Source organism: Hyla sarda, chromosome 8 (assembly GCF_029499605.1).
Source record: "Hyla sarda isolate aHylSar1 chromosome 8, aHylSar1.hap1, whole genome shotgun sequence".
NCBI classification, from domain to species: domain Eukaryota; kingdom Metazoa; phylum Chordata; class Amphibia; order Anura; family Hylidae; genus Hyla; species Hyla sarda.
In genome coordinates this window covers 27,944,231-27,969,858 of record NC_079196.1, presented here as the reverse complement: position 1 = coordinate 27,969,858, position 25,628 = coordinate 27,944,231, and the positions used below count along the sequence as shown (strand labels likewise).

Sequence of the window (25,628 nt, the reverse complement as noted above, 5' to 3'; positions counted from 1 at the left end):
GCTTGTCCTCAGTACAGAGTCCTGCTTGTTCTTAGTGTACAGAGCCCAGCTTATGCTCAGTGTACAGAACCCTGCTTGTCCTCAGTGTACACAGCCCTGCTTGTTCTCAGTGCACAGAGTCCTGCTTGTCCACATTTCACAGAGTCCTGCTTGTCCTCAGTGTACAGATCCCTGCGGGTCCTCAATGTTCAGAGCCCTGCTTGTCCTCTGTGTACAGAGTCCTGCTTGTCCTCAGTGTACAGAGCCCTGCTTGTCCTCAGTGTACAGAGCCCTGCTTGTTCTCAGTGCACAGAGTCTTGCTTGACCACATTTCACAGAGCCCTGCTTGTCCTCAGTGTACAGAGCCCTGCTTGTCCTCAGTGTACAGAGTCCTGCTTGTCCTCAGTGTACAGAGCCCTGCTTGTCCTCAGTGTACAGAGCCCTGCTTGTTCTCAGTGCACAGAGTCCTGCTTGTCCACATTTCACAGAGTCCTGCTTGTCCTCAGTGTATAGATCCCTGCGGGTCCTCAATGTACAGAGCCCTGCTTGTCCTCAGTGTACAGAGCCCTGCTTGTTCTCAGTGCACAGAGTCCTGCTTGTCCACATTTCACAGAGTCCTGCTTGTCCTCAGTGTACAGAGCCCTGCTTGTCCTCAGTGTACAGAGCCCTGCTTGTCCTCAGTGTACCAAGCCCTGATTGTCCTCAGTGTACAGAGCCCTGCTTGTCCTCAGTGTACCAAGCCCTGATTGTCCTCAGTGTACAGAGCCCTGCTTGTCCTCAGTGTTCAGAGCCCTGCTTGTCCTCACTGTACAGAGCCCTGCTTGTCCTCAGTGTACAGAGCAATGCTTGTCCTCAGTGTACAGAGCCCTGCTTGTCCTCAGTATACAAAGCCCTGATTGTCCTCAGCGTACAGAGCCCTGCTTGTGCTCAGTGTACAGAGCCCTGCTTGTTCTCAGTGTACAGAGCCCTGCTTGTCCTCAGTGTACAGAGCCCTGCTTGTCCTCAGTGTACAGAGCCCTGCTTGTCCTCAGTGTACAGAGCCCTGCTTGTTTTCAGTGCACAGAGTCTTGCTTGACCACATTTCACAGAGCCCTGCTTGTCCTCAGTGTACAGAGCCCTGCTTGTCCTCAGTGTACAGAGTCCTGCTTGTCCTCAGTGTACAGAGCCCTGCTTGTCCTCAGTGTACAGAGCCCTGCTTGTTCTCAGTGCACAGAGTCGTGCTTGTCCACATTTCACAGAGTCCTGCTTGTCCTCAGTGTACAGATCCCTGCGGGTCCTCAATGTACAGAGCCCTGCTTGTCCTCAGTGTACAGAGCCCTGCTTGTTCTCAGTGCACAGAGTCCTGCTTGTCCACATTTCACAGAGTCCTGCTTGTCCTCAGTGTACAGATCCCTGCGGGTCCTCAATGTACAGAGCCCTGCTTGTCCTCAGTGTACAGAGCCCTGCTTGTTCTCAGTGCACAGAGTCCTGCTTGTCCACATTTCACAGAGTCCTGCTTGTCCTCAGTGGACAGAGCCCTGCTTGTCCTCGGTGTACAGAGTCCTGCTTGTCCTCAGTGTACAGAGCCCTGCTTGTCCTCAGTGTACAGATCCCTGCGGGTCCTCAATGTACAGAGCCCTGCTTGTCCTCAGTGTACAGAGCCCTGCTTGTCCTCAGTGTACAGAGCCCTGCTTGTCCTCAGTGCACAGAGCCCTGCTTGTCCTCAGTGTACAAAGCCCTGATTGTCCTCAGCGTTCAGAGCCCTGCTTGTGCTCAGTGTACAGAGCCCTGCTTGTTCTCAGTGTACAGAGCCCTGCTTGTCCTCAGTGTACAGAGCCCTGCTTGTCCTCAGTGTACAGAGCCCTGCTTGTCCTCAGTGTACAGAGCCCTGCTTGTCCTCATTGTACAAAGCCCTGATTGTCCTCAGTGTACAGAGCCCTGCTTGTGCTCAGTGTACAGAGCCCTGCTTGTTCTCAGTGTACAGAGCCCTGCTTGTCCTCAGTGTACAGAGCCCTGCTTGTCCTCAGTGTACAGAGCCCTGCTTGTCCTCAGTGTACAGAGTCCTGCTTGTCCTCAGTGTACAGAGCCCTGATTGTCCTCAGTGTACAGAGCCCTGCTTGTTCTCAGTGCACAGAGTCCTGCTTGTCCACATTTCACAGAGTCCTGCTTGTCCTCAGTGTACAGATCCCTGCGGGTCCTCAATGTACAGAGCCCTGCTTGTACTCAGTGTACAGAGCCCTGCTTGTTCTCAGTGCACAGAGTCCTGCTTGTCCACATTTCACAGAGCCCTGCTTGTCCTCAGTGGACAGAGCCCTGCTTGTCCTCGGTGTACAGAGTCCTGCTTGTCCTCAGTGTACAGAGCCCTGCTTGTCCTCAGTGTACAGATCCCTGCGGGTCCTCAATGTACAGAGCCCTGCTTGTCCTCAGTGTACAGAGCCCTGCTTGTCCTCAGTGTACAGAGCCCTGCTTGTCCTCAGTGCACAGAGCCCTGCTTGTCCTCAGTGTACAGAGCCCTGCTTGTCCTCATTGTAAAGAGCTCTGCTTGTTCTCAGTGCACAGAGCCTTGCTTGTCCTCAGTGCACAGAGCCCTGCTTGTCCTCACTGCACATAGCCCTGCTTGTCCTCAGTACAGACCCCAGCTTGTCCTCAGTGTACAGAGCCCTACATGTCCTCAGTGTACATAGCCCTGCTTGTCCTCACTGCACATAGCCCTGCTTGTCCTCAGTACAGAGTCCTGCTTGTTCTTAGTGTACAGAGCCCAGCTTATGCTCAGTGTACAGAACCCTGCTTGTCCTCAGTGTACACAGCCCTGCTTGTTCTCAGTGCACAGAGCTCTGCTTGTTCTCAGTGTACAGAGCCCTGCTTGTCCTCAGTGTACAGAGCACTGCTTCTCCTCAGTGTGCAGAGCCCTTCTTGTCCTCAGTGTACAGAGCCCTGCTTGTCTTCAGTGTACAGAGCCCCGCTTGTCCTCAGTGTACAGAGCCGTTTGTCCTTAGTGTACAGAGCCCTGCTTGTTCTCTGTGTACAGAGCCCTGCTTGTCCTCAGTGTACAGAGCCCTGCTTGTCCTCAGTGTACATAGCCCTGCTTGTCCTCACAGTACAGAGCCCTGTTTGTCCCATCCACACTTCCTGTATTTTGTCTCTGCACACAGACAATAGCTGCAGGCACAAAACAGCATCTTTCACCCAAAAATGTACACATTTTTTTAACCAATGTATATTACAAATATAAATAATAATTTATTATCTACATTATATAAAAGGTTTTTGCAAATGACAGTACCCATTTAAAAAAAAATAACCCACTTTATACGAAATAATCCTTTTAGTTGTCTTTTCATTCTGTTGACTTTGCCGTTCCCTCTTTTTGTATCTTTGCCCTTGACAGCTGCCCCAGGTTGCCTTATTACCAGCACGCCCCATAACATATTTCCTATACTCGGTAGGATGTGAATCTTCACTGAAGTGTCTCTTTTTATTTTGTTTGCGTTCTGAAGTACACCAATTCTTTGCTCTCCGAGAAGAACCCTTGAGTATAATACGTGCTTCTCTAAGTGTATCAGCGCAAGTGTGTAAAGGAGAACTAGAAATGTATTGTAGCCTTGATCGGCTAACAATGTCTTTTCAAAAAAACGAGTGTGGCACTGTTTATGAGTCACTGTTTTGCAATAGGTGATGTTTGGCACGCTTGTCTATCAGAATTAATGACAACTGGAAAAGTAGTTTTACTCAGAGACAAAGGGAATAGAGCAGTGTTTGCCAACCATGGTGCCTCCAGCTGTTGCGAAACAACAACTCCCAGCATGCCCAAACAGCCTTTGGCTCTCCAGGCATGCTGAGTTGTTGTTTCGCAACAGCTTGAGGCACCCTTGTTGGGAAACACTGGAATAGAGAGTTCTTTACTAAGATCTTAGCATTGCAAAATGATTGTCTGACAGATCGCACTTGGATTCCTTGGAAAAATTAGCAAGAAATAACTAAATTAAATAAATAAATAAATATAAAAATAAATGAATGAATACATAAAATAAATAAATAAATAATGAAATAAATAAATAAAATAAATAAATGAATAAATAAATAAATATAAACCTTTTGAAAGCATTAGAAAAACAGAATGTATTTGAAATCCATTATGTTCTGTATGACTTTTTCCAAAACCCCTATTATATTTGCTTTCTATCTATACTGTCAATCCTTAGACCAGTGCTTTTCAAACAATGTGTCTCCAGCTGTTGCAAAACTACAACTCCCAGCATGCCCAGACAGCCTAAGGCTGTCCGAGCATGCTGGGAGTTATAGTTTTGCAACAGCTGGAGATGCAGTTTTTGGAAAACACTGCCGTAGACACTGTCCTGCAACACTTCTTGCACCTCCGTCATAACAATTTTTATCAGCACTTTAGACCAAAAACTTCAAATTTATAGTAGACAAAATTAAATAAAAGCACACATCCAGCAGTGAGTATAAATGAAAAATGGAAAAATGTACAAAGATAAAGGTCCGCACATTTCTGATTGGTCTATAACCATGAACTTATAAGGGCTTAGATTATGACTAAGGGCTAGATCAACCAGAAACGCGCAAACCATTCTTCTTTTACACTCACTGCTGAATTTAAGCTTTTATTGAAGTTTGTCTACAATAAATTTGAAGTTTTTATTATATTATTTAAGTGCTGAACTAACGTTTCTGATTGTTAAAAGGTATGCAAAGCCCTTGTCTTGATGACAGTCCCTTCCCTAACTAAATGCAAGAGAATTTTAGGACTAATGGTATAGCAAGGTCAAACTAGTCAGGTCAGTATTTGGAGGTCAAGTAGTAGCGGGCAGTGTATTGTCAGGGCACAGTACAAGGATCCAAAAGCCAAGAGATCACATATTAGCTAAGCTTTATGGCAACTGGAAGTCAAGGCTCAGTCTAAGGGTCCAAAAGCCAGAAGGCCATGAGAATACCAAAAGGTAACCAAAGATATAGGCAGAAGATCTGTAACACAGGTTGACAGATATCAGACTAAAATGATAGTGAGCTCTATCCAGAAACAATCACAGGCATCTACTAAAGCAGATGCCTCTTTAAAATTGCTTGGGCTGTAAGAACATGGAGCGCTGGGACAAAGTGTAATGGCCCCAATGACCCTGAACTCTAGTTAACTAACCAGCCCTGCTAATAGAAGGGTTTAATGCACCATGGGTATGTACCCACTAAGCCACAAGTGGCAGCCAGACAGGCAGGCAGACTAGGGCAAAGTTACACTAAAGAGCACCAGATGCTGCATAGCTGAACAGGTGTATATAGCTGAGCAGGTGTCGTGAAAACAGCTAGCCAGGATGGCTATAGGTGCAGGTTGGTTTACGGATACAGGTACAGAAGACAGGGTTCAGGGTCCTTAACATTACAGGAAACACAACATTTATGAGGCCTGGGACAGCATGTGTGGCAGACATATATGCAGTGCCTGGCAGGGATTGGAGGAGGATCCATGAGGGAGTGCACGCTGGCTCTATAAAAATCAGCCAGTGCTCATGCGCGGTCCGTAGTGGACAAAGCAGAAACTGCAGCAAGAAACACACCAGAGTAGGAAGACCAGGAAATACAGCAGACAGATGGCAAAGAAAATGTCGGCCAATGTTAGTAAGAACCAGGACACATGGTACGTCTGTGGTTGCCAACCAGCAGCGTTACACAAGACTAGTAGCCCTGGAGACCGAACGATTCAGTATACCTTTATAGACACTAGACGATCCACCAACCTTTTTTGCAATAGGAGTATGAAAGAGGAAAGTTAGTTAACAAGTTAACAAACACACAAATTTCAAGAAAACAATGGAATGAAATTATTTACCGTAATATATGAATATATATATATATATATATATATATATATATATATATACAGTGAAATCTCCCTTAGGGGACAGTTTTCAATTCCTAGAGTCCCATTAGACTTAATGTATTTGCAGGGGACAATCCCAATAGCAGACGCAGACACACCCAATAGGGGACAATAGGGGACAAAAAACTTCAATTAGGGGACAAAACACTCCCAATAGGGGCAACCAGTCGGGGGGGGGGGGGGGTACAGCCAATACTCCAGTAAGGGGCCCTGGCCCCCACTGCACCTCCTGCAGCATCCCCAGCACAGAAGCAGAAGTACGATGTTTAAACAGTTGTCTCCTGCTTCTGTACATCTGCCGGCCACATCATTCATCCTCCGCCTTCCCTTTCTCCGCCACTTTATTTCCCCTGTGCCAAATCATCCCCCCCTTATTACCCCGTGTGCCACATCACTTCCTCTTAATCTCCCCTGTGCTATTTAATCCCCCATTTATTGCCCTCTGTCCCCTTGACCCTCCATGCCATTTCATTCCCACTTTATTACCCTCTGTATAAATTAATTACCCCCCTCTTTATGAAGTGGCACAGGGGGATAAAGGGGAAATAAAATGGCACAGTGGGGTAATGAATTCATACAGAGGGTAATAAAGTGGAAATGAAATGGCATGGGGGGTCAAGGGGAAATGATGTGGCACAGGGGGTAAGGGGGGATAATTTGACACAATGCATTGGGGAATAAGGTGGCACAGGGTATAAAGGGGGGATGAAATGATACACGAGTGGCGGAGATAAGGGGAGAGTAAACGACAGTGGGAGATTCTACTGTATTATTGCTTTTTATTGTGTACAGTAACCCCCCGACCTACGATGGCCCCGACATATGATAAAATCGACATACGATGGCCTCTCAGAGGCCATCGCATGTCGATGTCAGCATCGACATACGATGCTTTTATATGTTGGGGCCATCGCATTAACTGCTATCCGACAGCGCAAAATGCTTAACCCCTTAAGGACCAAGGACGTACCGGTACGTCCTTGGTCCTGCTCTTCTGATATAACGCGGGGTTACACAGTAACCCCGCGTCATATCATGGCGGGCCCGGCGTCATAGTGAAGCCGGGACCCGCCTCTAATAGCTATTAACCCTTTAGCCGCGCGCTCAAAGCTGAGCCGCGCGGCTAAAAGTGAAAGTGAAAGTTCCCGGCTAGCTCAGTCGGGCTGTTCGGGATAGCCGCGGCTAATCGCGGCATCCCGAACAGCTGACAGGACAGCGGGAGGGCCCCTTCCTGCCTCCTCGCTGTCCGATCGCCGAATGACTGCTCAGTGCCTGAGATCCAGGCATGAGCAGTCATGCGGCAGAATCGTTGATCACTGGTTTCTTATGAGAAACCAGTGATCAGCATAGAAGATCAGTGTGTGCAGTGTTATAGGTCCCTATGGGACCTATAACACTGCAAAAAAAAAGTGAAAAAAAAAAAGTGAATAAAGATCATTTAACTCCTCCCCTATTAAAAGTTTGAATCACCCCCCTTTTCCAATAAAAAAAAAAACACGGTGTAAATAAAAATAAAAATAAACATATGTGGTATCACCGCATGCGGAAATGTCCGAATTATAAAAATATATCATTAATTAAACCACTCGGTCAATGGCGTGCGCGCAAAAAAATTCCAAAGTCCAAAATAGTGCATTTTTGGTCACTTTTTATATCATTTAAAAATGAATAAAAAGTGATCAATAAGTCCTATCAATGCAAAAATGGTACCGTTAAAAACTTCAGATCACGGCGCAAAAAATAAGCCCTCATACCGCCCCATACATGGAAAAATAAAAAAGTTATAGGGGTCAGAAGATGACAATTTTAAACGTATTAATTTTCCTGCATGTAGTTATGATTTTTTCCAGAAGTCCGACAAAATCAAACCTATATAAGTAGGGTATCATTTTAATCGTATGGACCTACAGAATACATATCAGGTGTCATTTTTACCAAAAAATGTACTACGTAGAAACGGAAGCCCCCAAAAGTTACAAAACAGCGTTTTTTTTTCAATTTTGTCGCACAATGATTTTTTTCCCGCTTCACCATAGATTTTTGGGCAAAATGACTGACGTCATTACAAAGTAGAATTGGTGGCGCAAAAAATAAGCCATCATATGGATTTTTAGGTGTAAATTTGAAAGAGTTATGATTTTTTAAAGGCAAGGAGCAAAAAACGAAAATGCAAAAACGGAAAAACCTCCGGTCCTTAAGGGGTTAAGCTGCTGTCGGATAGCAGTTTAAGCATCCCTGGCAGGTTCGCTTACCTATTCCATCTGCTCCGGGTCCACTTCGCAATCCTCCGGTGTCTTGCGCATCTTCTCCAGGGTCCGGGCCTTGGTTTCCGGCGTCGTTATTACGTCACTACGCACGCCGGCGCAGCAGCGTAATAACATCACCAGAAAGCGAGGCCCGGACCCTGCAGAAGATGCGGAAGAAGCCGGAGGATCGCGAAGAAGACACCGGAGCAGCGGGACAGCATCGGGAGCCCCTGGGACAGCATCGAGAGTGGTGAGGACCTGGTCCGGAGCGACGGGGACAGGTGAGTACAGCTTCCTATACTTTACATTGCACGGATCCCTCAACATACGATGGATTCGACAAACGATGGGTCGTTTGGAACGAATTACCATTGTATGTTGAGGGACCACTGTATTATAGGTAATTACACTCTGGAGTGAGTACAGGACATTATTCCGTCATTTAGGAACAATTTTGAGCCTTTTTCCCAATAAGGGACATCTCTCAATAGTGGACACTTTTTATTTCCCAGTAAGTGTCTGCTATTGGGAGATTCTACTGTGTGTGTGTGTGTGTGTATATATATATATATATATATATATATATATATATATATATATATGTTATCTTATGCTGTCAATAAATGCATTGGTAATAAATAGTCCTTCAGCTTTCCAATCCATGAAGTCCATTGCTCTATATTTAGGACAATGCTTTTGCTCCATCCATCTAGACTTTCAAGCCGGCTGCCAGTCATTCCTTATTTGTACACCGTCCAAGTGAATAACTCAGTTAGGACTCTGACTGGCAACAAACAGAGCGGACGTAACACAAGCGAATAGGCTTGAGATCCATTACATTTCATATTTACCGTTCAAATTGACAAAATACAGAACTTTGTGGAACACCATGCGTCCTATGCATCAATGCAGAATTATGTTACCATTTCCATTCAATTTTCTAAAAATCAGATTAGAATAAGTCAGATTTATTTGGAATGGATCAGCAAGCGGTTGGCCAAACCAGAGAAAATATTTACAGAAAACGAACAACGGGGGTTGTTGTAGGACAGTGTCTAAGGTTTGACAGTATAGATAGAAAGCAAATAGAATAGTCTCAGGAAGGAGCGCTGTTCCAAAGCAGCATTCCTGTGTGAGCTTAAAATATTCTTAGAGAAGCAGAATTTGTTTCAGATTTGATTTAATTCAATCAGATTAGATTCCCCTGAGAAGTCATATACAACTATCTGAGGTCCCCTAGGTTTCAGGTTTTGTATATTTTGTGCTGGGTAGGGTTCCAGCAGCAGCAGTAGTACAGTATGGAACTAGAGTTGCCACCTGGTCGGTATTTCACCAGCACAGCCATTATTTTTACCACCCTGACGGTATTTTTATATTAAAAATACCAGCAATGCAGTGATCGGTATTTATCCAACAAATCCTCAAACTCCCAGAATGTTGCACCATAACCTATACCAATGTTTCTCAACTAGAGCGCCTCCAGCTGTTGCAGAACTACAACTCCAAGCATGCCCAGACAGCCGTTGGCTGTTCGGGCATGTTGGGAGTTGTAGTTCTGCAACAGCTGGAGGCACCCCTTCTTGGGAAACACTGACCTATACTATATACTTCTATATAGTCCAACATGCTGGGAGTTTTTTTTTTTTTTGGGGGGGGGGGGCAGTTGCTGAGCCACAGGCTGTATCAGGGCATGCTGGTAGTTGTAGTTAGTAACTAGTAACTCCTGAATGCAATAGAAAAGCGATCAAAAAAGTCACATTAATAAAAAAATAAAATAAATGGGTACTGTTAAAAACTACAGATCAGGGTGCAAAAAATGAGTCCTCATATAGCCCTGTGCCAGGCCCAAGGCCTGGTTATTGAATCCTATATGTGTATTATAATTGTATCTGTGTGTAATGTATTATCCAAGACATGGGTGAGGGGTCATTCAGACGGTGTATCTTTTGTTTTTGTGTATTGCATTTTATTGGGGGGTCTGGCTGTTTGGTATCTCCTTTGAAGTCGTGCACTCTGGTCCCATCATATAATCAAACAGATAAGGGGTCTGGAAGAGAGATGCCCCACCTGGGGGGATCAGAGGGGAGGGGGGAAATGGAGTTTCCCTCCAAAGAAGCAGATAAATTCCAAAGACATTGCTCAGTGCTGGTTTAAAAGACATACAAAAAGAGTGCAAGACAGTTCTGTCCTCCCCATCTCCTGTTTTACCTCCTCTGTCTCATCTCGTAAATATGGAGGCATATCGCAAGCAGTCCAAGCCTGCACTGGAGCTAATGTGCCAAGAAAAGGACATCCCTACTGCAGGAAAGAGCAAGGACCAACTTATTGCTGATCTTGTGGCGTATGATGCCTGTGCAGAAGAGCTGAGTGACATGAGATAAAGTCCTACAGCTGGAAATGCCATCCAAGGACTGATTTCTCCTGGGGAATACAACATTACTCCCCATCAGGACAGTACTCCACATGAGGCCTTGGACTCTTATATGCGGACTGCCTTACAACACCTTGGGAAAGTGGATGCCAATATAAAACTCCAACTGCTTCTCCAGTACCAAACTGCAGAAAGAGAGGCACGAGCCGCAGAGAGAGAGGCCCAGGCACGAGCCGCAGAGAGAGAGGCCCAGGCACGAGCCGCAGAGAGAGAGGCGGCAGAGAGAGAGGCCCAGCAGAGGCATGAACTGGAGGTGATGAGGCTGAGAGGGGATGCTTCATCCACATGGAGTGATGTGCAGGATCAAGGAGACCACAAACCCTGCTTGGAACATTTCCCCATGTTGGAGAAAGATGGTGATCTGGATGGGTTCCTGAAGGGATTTGAAAAGGTTTGCTGGCAGTTCCATCTACCTAAGGAACAGTGGGGACGATATCTAACCCCACGGTTGCGAGGAAAAGCTCTGGATGTGTTTGCTTCTGTTCCCTCTGAGAGTGACCAGGACTATGAGGCAATAAAATCTGCCCTGCTAAAAAGTTTTAATCTGACTCCAGAGGCTTATCGGAAAAAGTTTCGGACTTTGCAACAAAGTCCCACAGAAAGCTGCACTCAACATGCAGATCAGCTAAGGACTGCATTCAGGCAAAGGACTGGGGGCCTACAAGTCACTACCTATGAGGCCCTGGAGGACTTGATGGTCCTGGATCAGTTTCTCCAAACACGGAGCTTTGAAGCCAGAGAGTGGATATTGGACCGCAAGCCCAAGACAGCCATGGAAGCAGCAGAACTAGGAGATGATTTTGCCAACAACCGGGCACCAACAGCAAAGCGTGGATCTGCACAAGCTGGAGCAAGTACCTGGAGGGGAGCCACACGCCCACAGAGCACCACCAGCAGCACCAAGCCAGCCGGAACATTCTTGCCATCAGCACGAAAAGCAACAGGAGCCACATTGGGTCAGTGGGACACCCGCCGATGTTACAGATGCAACAATATTGGGCACCTGAGTGCCACTTGCCCAACAAAAAGAATTCTCCACCAGTAGCTGGAGGAAAAACAGCCATTCTTCTGGTGTCCGGAGCGGTGGAGAAAAGAGCGGATAACCTGCAGAGTGTAACTGTGGGTGACCGGGTGACAGTGGGGTTACGAGATTCTGGAGCCTCATTTACCTTGGTGCGGCCTGAAGTGGTGGATACAGAGGACATCATCCCTGGAAGAACCATGGCTTTAAAAGGAATTGGAGGTGTGTGGCCTGCTGTGCCCATGGCCCGTGTGTACCTGGATTGGGGTACAGGCAAAGGTTTGCGGGAGGTGGGGGTCTCTGAGGACATCCCTGTTAATGTTCTGCTGGGGAATGATTTGGGTCGGATGCTCTGTCATTATGCTCCAGAGGACACTACCTGCACACCGGAAGGGTTAGGAGAGAGCCCTGTTCATTCTGAGGTACTGTGCGAGACTTTGGGAGACACTGCGAAATGTGGTAACTGGGAGGGAGTGCAGGGGATTGATAATTGTTTACCTGTGACTGAACCAGTAATGTTTTCCAAAAGTGAAATGGGGTGTATTGTAAAATGTGGTGACAATGAATTGCCAATGCCAAAACCTAGTGGAGATGGGCTAGGGGGAGGGGTTGGTGTGCCCTTGGTGACATGTAAGGATGAGGGACCAGCAGTGAGTGATATGTCCCAATCCTGTGAGCCTAAGGAGGAGGAGGGAAGGAGTGATAGCCCTGTGTATGATGCCTGTATTGTTATGTCTGGAACTGAGGGAGAGGAAGGTGGAGATGCTAGTTCACCTGGGGGAAATGTGTTCCCTGATGCCCAAAGATGGGGGAGGGAAATGAGCATTTCCGGGAAGCTCTGCGCCGTGACCCTTCCCTTGAAGGGCAGAGACAACGTGCTGAGCATACAGATGTTGACACAGAGGGGTATATTGGGAAAATGATATCTTGTACTGGGAGTCCCTTTCCAAAGGCATGCTAGGGGTCCAGGAGAGAGAAAGGCAGTTAGTGATTCCTAGGCAGTACAGGAAAGAGCTGCTGAGGTTGGCCCATGAGACCCCCCTGGCAGGACATTTGGGAGTGGCCTAGGCGGTCATAGAGAAGGAATGCCTAGCTGTGGTCTGGGCTTTGCAAAAATTACAGCCATACCTGTATGGCAGGGATTTTACTGTCATAACTGATCACAACCCTCTACATTGGTTGGACAGAGTGTCCGGTAACAATGGTACCTTGAAACAAATGCTAAAAACCTTTGTAGAATCGGAGGGCAGAGACTGGGAAAAGTATTTACCCCATCTGTTATTTGCTTACAGGGAGGTACCCCAAGAGTCTACAGGTTTCTCGCCCTTTGAGTTATTGTATGGTCGCAAAGAGCGGGGACCCCTAGATTTAGTTAGGGGAGAATGGGAAGGGGGGCTACATGCCCCTGAGACTTCTGTGTGGAGTATGTTCTGAGATTCAGGGACAGGATGCAGACATTGACTGGGCTGGTACATGACAACCTCACAGCAGCACAGTCAAGGCAGAAGTACTGGTATGATCACAATGCAAGGGACCGGGTCTATGAAGTGGGGCAGAAGGTAATGGTTCTGAACCCCATCAGGCAGAATAAGTTGCAGGCTACCTGGGAGGGTCCCTTCCCCATTTTGCAGTGCCTAGAACCCACCACATATGTAGTTGCCCTTGATGAGAAAGGTCAGAGGCAGAGACAGTACCACATTAATATGGCATACTATGACCCTGAGAAGGTGGTACTCAGTGTATGTAGTGCACCAGAGGAAAGGCTGGGTAGTGATCCCCTACTAGACCTAGTGGAGGAAGCTAAGAGCCAGGGATCCCTTCAGGATGTGGAGATCAATCCACAGCTCTTAGCTGCAAAGAAAAGGCAGCTAAATTAGGAAATAGGCCCCTTCAGTGCCATCTTTGCCTGGGAATGCAGGGCCTGTGGTGTCAAGAAAAGAAATAGACGGTTAATGGAGACAGATCTATCAGCCTGGAGAGGCCAGATCTTTCTGTCCCAATCTTAAGGGGGAGGTGTCAGGCCCAAGGCCTGATTATTGAATTCGACATGTTTATTATAATTGTATCTGTGTGTAATGTATTATCCAAGACATGGGTGAGGGGTCATTCAGACGGTGTATCCTTTGTTTTTTTGTATTGCATTTTATTGGGGGTCTGGCTGTTTGGCATCTCCTTTGAAGTCGTTAATTAATCAGCTCTGGTCTTTGATCTCTAAATATAGGAGCTCACCTTTCTGAAGGAAGCTCTGGTGAAACACGTTTATCTAAGGGTTAATTTGGTGACTTGCTGGGACTAGTAGTGGATACCCAGAGGTCTGGCGGCTTTAACCCTTGCATCATCACACTCTCTCTAGCGTCTTAGCTGGATTGCGACACCCTGTATGAGGAGAAATATATTTCCCCCGCATATGTGTTATATCTCTTCTATCACTTTCTGTGACATCACGCATATATATAATTAATTAAGCAAATTAGCATGGGCAGTATTTTTTGGCAAGAGAGGTGGCAACCATACAGGGCTGATGCAAGGATTTTTGCCACCCCAAGCAGAAGCTAAATTTGCTGCCATTGACTCCACCCAATAGCCCACCCTTTGATAACTACTTGGGTGGCACACTGTAACCCCCCCTCCACATGTAATCTCCTTACTGCTCGGGTGAAACACTGTTACACGCCCCCCTCCTCAAGTAATTGGCTTACTACTGGGGTGACACACTGTAACAAACCTCCTCCGCATGCTGCTGGCTGAGTAAAGGTTTCAGATGCTGGTTATCTAACTTTCGTGTGTAAGCCAGACCGGTGCCCCCCATCAAGAGGGTGCTCTAGCCGACTGCCTATTTTACCTATAGGCAGAGCCAGCCCTGCAACCATATATGGAACATGGTGGACGAGGCAGGATATGTGAGGCTGTATAGAGATAGTGAGAGGAAAAATATGAATTGGGTGGATGCACACTAATATAAATATTTTGAGTCTAGACCGAGGGACTGAGTTGTACAATACCCAAAAGTGCCCAAAAATTTATAATAACCAAAATAGAGGGAATTCAGACCTCAAGGTTTAAATTTATCACTTATTAAAATGTAACCTTCCAATTATGGAAATGCAGAGAAATAAGATGTAGCTGGTTTGAATAAAATAAGCGATTTATTAAATAAATATCAATAATATACACTTAGTCTGGTACCTGTGCAGGGCCCTTGCTACAGATCAAGTAAAATTTGTTAAAAAAACATTAAAACATGGTATCAATGCCAGTATTTGTAATAATCATTATAGTAATTAAATGTTCACAGTTTGCCACCTTTGCATCGTGTCTCAGTTATAGATCCTTATAGACACATATGATTAGATCCAATGATGTAGTCTATGCAAAAAATTAAAAAAAATTATCCTTTGTGCCAGTAATTAAACTAAGCAGAGTTGCGATGCGAGCGCTGGATGATGCAAAAGTTCTAGTATAATTGCACACTGTCCTGTTATCGGGATGTGGCCTTTAGCGGAGGGTATGCGATACAAACCTTGCGTGTTGTAAACCTTGCAGTGGTCTCCAGATGCAGGGACTCCAGAGCTTGCAAAGGATTAGGGTGCAAATGTGCAATAGCTATATGCAATAGTGATTTGGTGGCAGTACTGGACTGTGTGCTGTGATGGGGAGGCCAGATGCGTTTCGGAGGGTCCCCCTTTCTCAATATTGGTATTTATTTAAATATAACATATTTTATTTAAACCAGATGTTACGGTCACGGAAGGTGGTGGATCCTCTGGGTCTGTGTGGATGATAATGTGAGCCGTGCCAGGGAGAGGAGGCTAAGGTCGCTAGCCCTGGCACAACTCATCCACACAGGTAGCTGGGATGAAGCGTGGTACAGATGGATAAGTGTTGAAAGACGTCTTGGCAGGAGAAAAGACCTGAACTGGAATGGTCAAACGAGGAGAGGTAATATTCACATCTAAGGACGCCACTCTTACTTGTCCAAGATGCAAGCACTCTCCCAGACACGGAGGATGTATAGAACAGAGGACGTATAGAAAGTGCTTCGGACTAGCACAATATAGGCACAAATCCTCATTGCGTCAATGGGATGTTTCCTGATGCGGCAAAGGTGATCTACCTCCATAGCCTCTTCGGCAGAAGGCAAAGAAGATGGTAGAGGAGAATGTTGGAAGGAGACAGGAGACAGTCGGGGTAATCGCCGTGTTCGGGCAGGTTCTCTTTCCAAATGAAGTTCTTTATCAATACGGATGGCTAAATGAATACGTTCGCTCAAGTTAGTCGGAGGACCTTGAGCAGAGAGAGCAGCCTTGATTCTACTGAAGAGTCCATTTTTAAAGGTGGCACAAAAGACTTAGTCATTCCAAGCCAGTTCAGAAGCCAGTGTGCGGAATTGAACAGCGTAGTCACCCACAGAGGAGTTACCTTGACAAAGAGTCAGAAGAACCATGTCGGCAGAGGAGGCTTGTGCAGGTTCTTCAAATACTTTGCAGAATTCTGCAAGGAAGGCCGGCAGGTTTGAGAAGACCGGATCATTACAATCCCAGAGAGGTGTAGCCCAGGCCAGGGCTTTACCTGACAGTAGACTGACCACAAACACCATTTTAGCACGCTCCATCGGGAACTGATTCGCCATGAGTTCTAAATGCATAGAACACCGTGTCACAAAGCCTCTACACAGCCTGGGATCTCCGTCAAACTTTGAGGGCAAGGATAAGTGAAGCTTGACCTGGAAGAAACAGCTGACACAGGAGGAGGCTCAGGCACAGGTTGCTGCTGCTGTTGTTGCTGCTGAGCGGCAAGTAGCTGTTGCACGATAGCAGAAAGTTGATTCAGCTGTTGTGCTTGATGAGCTAACTGCTGTGACTGTTGAGCCACGATGGTGGAGAGATCCAAAACATCTGGCAGAGGCACCCCAGAGGGATCCATGGCCGGATCTTACTGTTAGGGCAGGTGGTGGATCCTTTGGGTCTGTGTGAATGATGATGTGAGCCGTGCCAGGGAGCAGAGTCTAATGTGCCCACCGCAAAGCGTGATGGTCTTACTGCGGCAGGCGGCACCCAGGTCACTAGCCCTGGCACGACTCATCCACACAGGTAGCTGGGACAAAGCGTGGTACAGATGGATAAGGACAAAGATGAGGTCGGGATAGCTGAAGGTCAGGGCAAGCGGCACAGTAGCAGGGTCAGGTCATGGAACAAGGATCCGGTACATGGATAGATAAGATCACAGGAACACAGTAGCTTTCTCTCAGGCACTAGGGCAACAAAGATCTGACCCAGGGCAGGGGGAGGTGCACACACTTATAGGGAAGGAACAGGTGAAGACACTAATTAGAGCATACTGGCCCTTTAAATCCCAGAACTCCAGCGCGTGCGCCCTAGCAGGCGAGGGAGGTGAGTGACGGGTGTGAACGCGCATGCGGGCGCGTCCCGTGATGCGAATCTCAGCCCCGCCGACTGCAGGGACATGTGAGAAGAGCGTTCACGGCTAGTGTATCTGGCCGGAGGGCTGACATTACACCAGTTACATCTTATTTCTCTGCATTTCCATAAGTGGAAGGTTATATTTTAATAAGTAACATGTTTACACCTTGAGGTCTGAATTCCCTCTGTTTTGGTTATTATGTATAGAGATAGTAGAAGTAGTAGCAGTAGTAGTAGCAATAGTAGTACAATAGGAAACATGGCGGATGTGGAAGTAGATATGTGCATCTGTATAGGGCTATTCATAGCAGTTGCCATTTTGAGAGATCTATGACCAAATTTTGGGGAAATTCGGAATTAATTTTGAATTGATTGACTCATCTCCGATCATTATACCTTCTTAAAATGTCTTTTAGTTCAACTACCCATAACAGTAATTAAGAAATTTTAAAAAAAAAGTAGATAAAAGTAGAACAAGGCTCCGGTGGAGAAAACAAATCTTGAAAACCTCCCATATTAGAGCAGACACAAACAGAAGGGCTCAGTGCTGCAGGACACGATATTATGGATCACATCTGTTCTATTCTTTCTTATAGCTAATTTGCAATTTTTGTCTAGGGCATCACGTGCCACTTATAGAAAACAATTCAACTTGTTATGGAAAACAAATGTTAATTGTCTATGGACGTACATCACTGAAGTTGGTATCGCGTGCCCCCGTCTGTGTCCCCTGTCAGCTCTGGAGTTGCTCTGCCCTGACTTATCCCCTTCAAGGCTCAGGTGCATTTCATTTCCCAGTGATGAATTGGAAATTATGAAGAATTGTGACAATCACATTAGCTACGGCTTCACGGTCATTAATAGCAGTATATGTGCTGTAATGCCGAGAAATCCTTATCTATGCTCCATATTCAGAGATACAAATAGGTTAATAGTCATTAGGGCTCTGTCATATTTCATGATGAGATGATACAATCATGACATGGATATTGAAAGACAGGTAAAGTAGAGCATAAATATATAGACATTCTCATCAAATATAGCATTACTGATGGAACAGAACAGCATCTTCATACATTGTAATATAGGACATTGTGTAATATTTTCATTCAGAACGTGCTCGGGTCAGACTCTTCGTCTACTTAGGGTTGTCGTTGATTTGAGTAAATTGTATAAACTGTGTTAGCAGCAATTTAATATACATTTTAGTTAGACTGTGTTCACATCTGCATCGGAGACACAATAAAATATTCTGTTATATCTAACGGAAAATAGAACAGTATGCAGCAGTATAATTCCTGTCAAACTCATGGACACAGCACAAGAACCCCGTCTATAAGGTCCTTGGGTGTCCACTACAAGTCATTTGGGTCCACTGGGCATTGTTGATGTCTATCATGTTACTGATCTAGCCTAAGTATTGTATTTTTTTAATGCTGACATATACCATGGGATTCTCTTGGTGTGCTCATTGACAAAATGTAGCCTACTAGTGTTAGGTTCGTTTCCCAAATATATATTGTTTCTGTGCAGGATCCCACACATTATCCAAACCTAGTGTCACGATTCGGCTTCCAGGTAGTGGATCCTCTGTGTCAGAGAGGGATTGGCGTGGACCGTGCTAGTGGACCGGTTCTAAGAGGCTACTGGTGTTCACCAGAGCCCGCCGCAAAGCGGGATGGTCTTGCTGCGGCAGTAGCAACCAGGTCGTATCCACTAGCAACGGCTCTACCTCGCTGACTGCTGAGAAGGCGTGGGACAGAAGGACTAGGCAGAGGCAAGGTCAGACGTAGCAGAAGGTCGGGGGCAGGCGGCAAGGTTCGTAGTCAAGATGGATAGCAAGGGTTCAGGTAACACAGGCTTTGGACACACTAAACGCTTTCACTGGCACAAGGCAACAAGATCCGGCAGGGGAGTGCAGGGGCAGTGATCAGATATAGTCTGGGAGCAGGTGGGAGCCAATTAAGCTAATTGGGCCAGGCACCAATCATTGGTGCACTGGCCCTTTAAGTCTCAGAGAGCTGGCGCGCGCGCGCCCTAGAGAGCGGAGCCGCGCGCGCCAGCACATGACAGCAGGGGACCGGGACGGGTAAGTGACCTGGGATGCGATTCGCGAGCGGGCGCGTCCCGCTGTGCAAATCGCATCCCCGACGGCCATGACAGTGCAGCGCTCCCGGTCAGCGGGACCGACCGGGGCGCTGCGGGAAGAGAGACGCCGTGAGCGCTCCGGGGAGGAGCGGGGACCCGGAGCGCTAGGCGTAACACCTAGTCACTTTTAGATTACGTTCAATCCATTTAATTAAATGGGCCTACGGGGAGCATGCCATGGTATATGTTGGCATACCTTGTTGACAGCTTGTTGACAGTGTATGCTCAATCATATCATGGCTATAGTCACATATAAATTTTTAGACCCACAATTGGACTAAAACTTTATTGATAAAAACCATAAAGCATAAACTATATGTTCTTGAAGAATAACTTTGTCCATGGACAAAAGGATTTTTACAGCAGTTTTTTGAGAAACTATTTTCATGTAAAGCACATCTCTGCTTTGTTAGTCCATTCTGGACCTTTTCCTGTTGTAGCTGAAGTAACTAGTGTATAGCGGCCATGTCTGTAAACTATAGAGCTACAATCTTGTCACATAGTCACCAAGGCTTTATAGAAATGCATAGGCCCTGCTTTCTCCGCCTCACTCCTATCTCTGAGACCCCTCCCTTAGGTTTAAAACTAAATTCTATGTAATACCTTCGTTTTATTTGCTTAAGGGTGCATGTACACCACATTTTCAGGCTATGGCTGCCGAATCCGGCTGGGGGAGGGGAAAACCGCGCACTTCCGTACCCCAGCCGGACCAGCGCTGAAATCCTTTCACTTTAATGAGGAATGCGGGGGGTGGGTCCCAGTGTAAAATGTTATTATTCTGATGAATGTATGTGCCCATGCCCCTTCACTTGAAACCACTTGGTGGACATTAGTGAAAACTGCAAATATTCCTAGAACATTTGGAGTTTGATTAAAAACTGTCTGAATATTTGCCATTGTTGCTATTTGATGGTGAAGTAGAACGTATCACTGTATCAAGATCTGTGCAGAAACGTAACTTGAAGCTCTTCTGGACCAACATGGTCCTACCAACCATGTGCCATTTGTTGTGTCTACTTTTATGGCAGTATGACCTTAGTGCTCCCTTAGACACCGGGAATTGCTATTGACGGCTACCTCTGTAGCTACATCTCAAGACTGTACGCTGGTAGGTCACCTATTGTATGGGCAACTATGTTTTGTCCTTTATGCAGTTTCCTGGAATTTGATTCAATATGGCGCCGCAAAAATGTATCATTAAGAAGTATTTTAAGTGGAAATGAGGACAATGTTACACCTTCAAAATCCCATAATACTCCATTTGCAACCAGAAAAGTAAAAATAAGTACTTAATCAAATAGTCAATTACGTTCCTTAGCTGGATTCTGATGGATGACTGGATGGAACATGTTTTATATTGTATTTCTTCGTAACATTCCAAACTTGATAAACGTTACAGTAGTAGCTGAATCTGCCTTCAATTTCTTTAACTGAAGTGGAAAATAGTGTAAATTGCTGATATTTTGGAATCATCCTGATGTAATTAAGACGCCTCCAGGGTGAAGTGACATGCAGTGTAGAAAATTGCAGCCACTGACATAATGGGAATACCCTCAGTGATTTCCACATGACAAACCGATACGATACATTGTTTAGCGTTATTCTTTACTTTCCGCCGTCACTTCTCCCATCTGCGAGCCTTCTCACCAAGATAAATGACCTGAGAAACGACTAATGTGAAATTACTGTCAGGATTATTATTACAATTATTATAGGAAACTGACAGGACCCATAACATGTTGCAAAATTCATCATATACAAACATTGTTAATGAAGGATCCCGGTTGTCACGGAGCAGTCAGAGGAATTAAAGTTTAGCCGTCTATAAGAGTCTTGTGGACCAGTAGATAAAATGGTTCACTTGCTCCTCAACCCGTTTCAGAATGATGTGGCACATTTCACATTTTAACAAGCCGCTCTGGGATTACGTTGCATAAACACTTTGTTTACTTCAGTTTACACATTGTCACAAACAAGTATGAAGAACTTGTTAAGTGTGTTTGCGAGGAATAAAAAGCGGAATGGAATTGTGATCTATGTCTGTAGTATTAGAAGCTTCTGACTTGGTGATAATCATTTACACCTAAACCTCCACTTTTGGTGGTGCAGATATAGTGCAAATGGTCCGCTAAATTGATGTGGGGTGCTAAACACAGGAGGTAGCCATTCTGCCAGTGGAAACAGTTGTGTTCATACTATAGTGACAACTCATAAAAAGGGCAGCTCCACATCCAACTAGACTTATCTTCCATCTCTATGGACTGATATTACCTTCAGAAGTCTATATCTCTCCAAAAAATTGGCGAATAAGTGAGAAGGGATCAGACAGAGCGTAATGGCGGCATTCTGTCTGCAAGTAATGGGAAGGGAGTGGGATGGGGCAACCAGCACCAACATGTCCCTCCAAAAACCAGGGTGAAATGGCATGAATAGGATATCCCTTTTCAGTTTAATATATGTTCCCCCCTGCTTTGTACGGTTTCAAATGTTTGATATGAATTAGTTATGTCTACCCTGTTTTCAGCGATTTTCTAGTCTAGAAGACCTCCCATTGATTTCAATGTTCAAAGGACATGCTCAATAGAAAATTAGCAAATGCTCTAAAATAACAACAAACAACAAAACAAAAACACTAGTCTTCTCTTCAATTCACAAGTGATCCACTGGAGGTGCTGTGGTGCCCATCGCCAGTCTTTGTTTGCAAGCCACCAACATGTGACTTCTGCATCCAATCAGAGACACCACTACTTGGTGATGCCAGTACGTATAGCATGGCAAAGTTGAGGCCATCAATATGCTGCAGATGCTGGTTTGGCACGTGAATTTAGAAAATTTGCTACTCTATTTTTTTTCCAAGTTCTGTGCTGAGATGGACCAGAAAGTAGAGACTGGTGGTGGGACCACTAGTCATGTCAGAACAGGAGTAGTGAGGGATTGGGAGGTGAGTATGTGCTTTTTTTTTTCTTCTAATTTGACAATGTTCCCAGTCAGGCAACCCCTTTAGGCACACAAACCTTGATTTAATAAAATAATAATGATTTAGCACAATATTATTATTATTATTATTATTATTATTATATATGTTAATAGCTACAATCACTCATCCCATATTAAACAAACTTTGTAAATTTTAAGCACATTCCCTATTTTTGGAATCTTTTACAGATCATGGTAATTAAATAAGATTATTATTATTATTGAGGAAGGGCAGGCTAAGATGAAGTGTGGTAGTACGTGTGTGGTGTGGCAATAACAACACAGTTTGTGACGCCAGGGTAGTGTTGACCTCCACGCTCCAAGATTAGTAGTTTCCTGGGCTAAGTACTGGGGTAATAACGACCACAAATGCAGGGTTGAGGAAATGACTAATTTTCCTCAGGAACTTGCAAAAATAGACAGGAAGAGTTCAACAGGAGTTCAAAGTTCATTGGAGTTTGCTGCGGGGATCACGGTTGCTTCAGGGCCCCATGGGACTTGTAGTTCTTGCTGATTAACTATCTTCTTGCTAACTTAATATAGTTTAGACTGTACTGACTTGGGTCGTTTAACTTCTATGAGACTTGGTAGCTGACAGACACTAACTCTTCTCTTCTTCCGGTATCCAGAATTAGGGCTTTTGGCATGGTGAAATCTGTAGATTTATTGACAGGAGTTGCCGGAGACTTTCTATCTCCTGTAATCCTCTTTTTGGCTAATAGGGTCTGTGGGCTCTCTTGGCTCTTCTCCCCACTGCAGACTTGCTTCTGACTGGCATATATGTCCTGGTCAGCAGGATATTGTGAAGGGTGCTGTAGCTCTGGAACAATTTACTGTAACAATTAGAAATTTCTTAGGCCTGTCCTCATGTTGGTAGGTACAGGTCCACAAAGCAGGTCTAGAGGTGACCTCCACTCTCCTCACAACTCTCTCCCTGACTAAATTAACTCTGCTCTGTCTAGCACAGTAAACATAAAAGTGCATTGGCAAAACATTAAAGCACAATAAATATCACAATTAAACTTCAGTAGTGGGCCTGGAGCTGACAAGCTAGGTGACACCACATTATTATTAAAATAACACTAACACTAACAATAATAATAATAATAATAATAATATTCTTTTTATAATCTTCTACATATCTATTTTATATATATATATATATATATATATATATATATACACACCGGTATATATATATGTATATATATATATATATATATATATATATATATATATATATATAAAATTAATTAATGTATTAATTAATATTTACATTTTTATATATTAAACTATTATTACTAATTAAACTAAATGTTATTAAACTAATATTTTTCTGCACAGATCCTCATCATCTTTCTGGATCAGTCATGTTTCTGAGCTCTGAGACTTTCCACATATATTTCTCTGTTTGTATTAGTGGGTGAGTATTCCCACACGGGACATTTGGGGCATTTCCACAGCATATGTCATAAAGGTCAAAAATATATTTGTTCCCCCTCCAGGTATAGTGTCAGTACAGGACAGACCTTATGCAGTCAGTGGCTGAGAACAGAACAATAATAAAAGATTGTGCGGTTGAATTTTACCGTCACCTTCTAGATGTGATAGACAAGAATCAAAACATCTATATATTAATATAGCCTCCAGAACGACATACACGGGGACGGCATGTTCTGTAACAGATCAATACCCAGAAATACAAGTGTCAGGTGTTTACAGGTACATACACTGGGAAGTCACAGATTTTGTCCTAATGCGCTGTTAACCTCGGGTCCAACCCAGAGGTGTCACATTTACGTAACCAGAGAAAAGCTCAGCAGGAAACATGTGAGTCACTGCGCTCAGAAGAGAAATGGAGGCTTTTTATTTTATATTTTACTTAGGAAAGAAAAACTTGTACAATGTTACAATGGTGAAGATTAAGGATTGGAGCAGAATTCCACTAACTAGTTAATTCCGCAACCAAAATTGTGCAACAAATTTGCGATGCCCGAATTACCCCCCCCCCCCCCCAATACCATCCCCCGCCAAATATTTCCAGGCAATAATCACCTGCACAGAATTTCGGAAATGTCTGGTTAACCTGTGAACAGCTGAAGTTAAATGAGGCATAGGGTTAGCAAGAGAACATCATACACAGGTAATGTGTGCAAGAGGATTGTTTTATGCGACATAATTGCCTCCTAAATTAAGTTTATTGTCCTTAACTAACCAGATTATTTCCAGTGAGATGAGACATCACTGTCAGAGACGTGTTACATTTATACTTCAATATTCTATGCACCGCAGAGCAAAGAATCACAAACAAAGAGATAGGAGGAAAATTGGCATAAAAAAAAACCAGGTCGGATTCAATCTAAAATACTGGAAAGTGAAGATTGGCTTATTTCATTTGTGAGCAACGTAAGGCTATACCTGTATTTATATCAGACAACCAGCCGACTGTGTAATTCACAATTATTATAAATCTGATTTAGATGAAGAATTGCGCGCACTGATATTATTGGCCAAAACAGAAAAATCCAGTGTAGGAAAATAATCACATAGAAAAAAACTACAAATAAAGGAAAAGAATGAGGATGGTTTATTTCTCATTTGTGTTGTTAATGTTGCTTCACCACAAGTTCTATAAGGCTAGGTTCACACTACGGAATTCTGCTCTGAAATTGCAGGTAGAAATTCCGCTTGAGTATAGTATAGTATAGTATAGTGAATGGGTTTCCGTTCACAAATTCATACTTCGGAATTTGTGAAGCGGAATTTCTGAACAGAAAATCTGCTTTAAAATTTCTGCCTGAAGAATGGCGTTGTTCATTTTTAGGGCGGAAATACTCGTGGAACACATTGCAGTCTATTGGAGACTGCGCTGACTGATTCAGCGCTGGCCGCACTCGGAATCTCTGGGTGGAAATTTTCTGCCCTGAGATTCCGCAGTGTGAACCTAGCCTTTAGAGTCATTTGCAAGGAGTTCATCTTATGGATCACTATGACCATTGATGGATGTCCCAACCGACTAAGAACAATGGGTAACCAAAATGTAACCCCAATGATACCCTTACACAGCATAATGGTGTCCTTAGGTTACTTTACAGTGATCCAGGATTACATGTCCAAATATCCAGCTTGGGATTTGGATGTTTTAAGGGGAACTCAGGAGGAAAAAAGTAATTTTAAATCAACTGGTGACAGAAAGTTATACAGATTTGTAAATTACTTCTATTTAAAAATCTTAATTCTTTCAGTACTTATCAGCTGCTGTATGCTACAGAGGAAGTGTCTGCTACAATATCCCCATATATGTCAGCCATACTATCACACAAATGCAAAGCACACTAACCCAGCAAGTGACAGCCTGACTACTCCTGGAAGTGCTGGTCACTTACCCCCCCACTTATCAGCCACTTTGCCTCCACGTATATTTTAGGGTTTTCATAAGCACTAACAAAATCACCCCCAAGTGTAATAGTCATGCATACCCCCAACCATGAGGGCCTTTATGGCTTGTATTGTGGACAAGTGTCCCAGTCCA

The 25,628-nt window shown here is 44.6% G+C and overlaps 1 protein-coding gene and 1 long non-coding RNA gene across 3 annotated transcripts in view; one reads left to right on the top strand and one right to left on the bottom strand.

Moving 5' to 3' along the window:
- ARHGAP15 (Rho GTPase activating protein 15) overlaps positions 1-25,628 on the bottom strand; it is a 788,583-nt gene that overhangs the window by 577,469 nt on the left and 185,486 nt on the right. The gene's annotated exons all lie outside the window — the stretch shown is intronic.
- LOC130284502 (uncharacterized) overlaps positions 1-25,628 on the top strand; it is a 42,036-nt gene that overhangs the window by 16,099 nt on the left and 309 nt on the right. Inside the window, exon 2 of the long non-coding RNA XR_008847055.1 lies at positions 23,441-23,519. This is a non-coding gene — a long non-coding RNA (uncharacterized LOC130284502). The remainder of the gene's footprint in view (positions 1-23,440; positions 23,520-25,628) is intronic.